Source organism: Mus caroli, unplaced genomic scaffold (genome assembly GCF_900094665.2).
Source record: "Mus caroli unplaced genomic scaffold, CAROLI_EIJ_v1.1 scaffold_15407_1, whole genome shotgun sequence".
NCBI lineage: Eukaryota > Metazoa > Chordata > Mammalia > Rodentia > Muridae > Mus > Mus caroli.
Genome location: NW_018388965.1, coordinates 24,085 through 26,212, shown reverse-complemented (window position 1 = coordinate 26,212; position 2,128 = coordinate 24,085). Strand labels below are relative to the sequence as shown.

At 41.2% G+C, this 2,128-nt stretch overlaps 1 pseudogene; it reads right to left on the bottom strand.

Annotated features, from left to right (window-relative positions):
* Positions 1-227: 227 nt before the first annotated feature.
* On the bottom strand, positions 228-1,068 carry LOC110287869 (annotated as a pseudogene).
* Positions 1,069-2,128: the final 1,060 nt, after the last annotated feature.

Genomic DNA, 2,128 nt, shown 5'->3' with positions numbered 1-2,128 from the left:
GGGGTATCTTGCAAGTAAAAAATTATAGTATTCAATCATATGCAACGGTTTCCTTGAAGGTCCTGGTACTTTATATACAGAGCCTTGACTGAGCCTTGTAGCATACACTGAAAGAACATAAACACACAGGAAGCATATTTCGAACAATTAATTGAGAAGTGGTCATCAGGCACCAGCATCAGTGGCCTCAGTACTCATGGTCGTCTTGTCTCCTGTGGTATCCATGTTCAGCGGCAGCAGAGCGTGTACATTAAATGACCCTTTCTGCAGGTCCCATTCATGCGTTCTCTTCTTTTACAACCTCTTTTTCTACAATAGCATACCAGATCTCTCAACGCTAGAGAAAGAAAAAGGATCAGGCATTAAATTTCGAGGTTGGCAGCATGTAATAGTATGTGATCCTATGGGGATCTGTGATACAGCATGACTGTGTTGTTTTGGCAAAAATACAGCCTTCAGCATGGACATCTCAACCAATAACACACTTCAGGGGTGTTGGTCATGCACTTGAGAGCCATTCTGAGGTGTCTTTAATTTCTGTGTTCCTTTTGTCACCATGTAGACACTTTAGTATACTTTGAAATTGATTCAATGTTCCTTTACAAAAAGAAAGATTTCTACTAATAGCCAAGACTAATCTTTTTCTATCAGATCCTATTCAGAGTATTGGAGTACTGTGAGTGTTGAAAGTCCCATGTATATCATTTTACAGTAAAAGTCTTATGAGAAAGATACTCAATTAGAGTTACTTATCTCTCACTGTTACTGTTATGAATATAAAAGGAATTAAAATAGTATTGCCAGAGAGCCACATTACTCTACCATGATTCTAAGGCTCATCTTCATCCCTCCCTCAGGAGACTGCAAGCATCCATCACACTGGGCACCAGTACTCACATTCCTCTTGAAGAGAAGAGACTTCTGGGTCTCCAAAGGAGACAGACACAGCCTGGTCCTCTTGCCTGGCTGCTCCTCAGATTTAGTCTCTTCATCTGTGTTTTGGATAGGGTCAGCCTGGACCTGGAAGGCCAGCAGGACGAGNGCAGAGAGGAGGACTAGTGTCTTCATGACTGGGAGTCACCTGGAGGATTGGTGAGCAGGAACTCAATGTGTGGAGAGTGATTATCCAGCCTGCATTTATAGGGCAGAGAAAGGTCTACACCTAGAAAAGGCAGTCTTTGATGGGAAGTGGGAGTGGCTGTTACCCTCCAGCTCCTTTTGAAGTTCCTCTGTCCTCAAGGCTACCATCATCATGTTGCACTGTGTGTTCAGTGACAAAACCCCTCCCACTGATAATGATGAAGGGGCCCTGCAATCTTCTCCCATTACCTATCTGCTTGAGCATTTACCTCTCATTTGTCAGAGAACAAAACAGCTGGGCACTGCCTAATTTAATATGCTCAAGAAACAAAGGATTTTTATGTTCTGGACTTGGAGCCTGTACTTCTCAGAAAGTGTGGATCAGACCTTGACCAGGTAGACTGGAGAGTCAGTTCTTTGCATGATTCAGGTATTATCAATCATCCTCCTAAGGGGTAACATTGTGAACCCCCTATTTGGGGACATTATAGAGAAAGTAAGAAGGCCTCATTTTGCCCCTAATGAATTGAATTTAAGAGACAGAATTTGTAAGAATAAAGCTAGAGTGAGTTGTACTGATGAAGCCAAAGTGTCAGAACACATCACACAAGAGTGTGTTCCAGGAGCATCTCTATACTTGTGACCNTTAAGCCATGCATCATTCCACATGTTTGAGATTCTGTAATGTTTTTACTTTCAGAAAATGAGTACTGATCTACAAGAAATGACATCCAGAATATAGAGAGGGTCATATGCTAGTACCCAATCTTAAGAAGAGACATCACATCATACATGACCACTGTTCTCTATGTGTTTCATCCCATTTCTTACACTACATACACACCAAAAGGTACAGAACTTCCTGCTGTTCTCTGTTAGTGTCTGGAGTTGCCCTATCACAGGTGCCAGCTCATATTTACATGTTAATTAATACTATTCATTTGTTAAAATATTTCTATGTAACGTTCAGTATAATAGTTAGCTAAGCAACAAGAATACTATTTTACACAGATATAAAACTTCACAAGCTTGTATCCTTGGTCGCTCA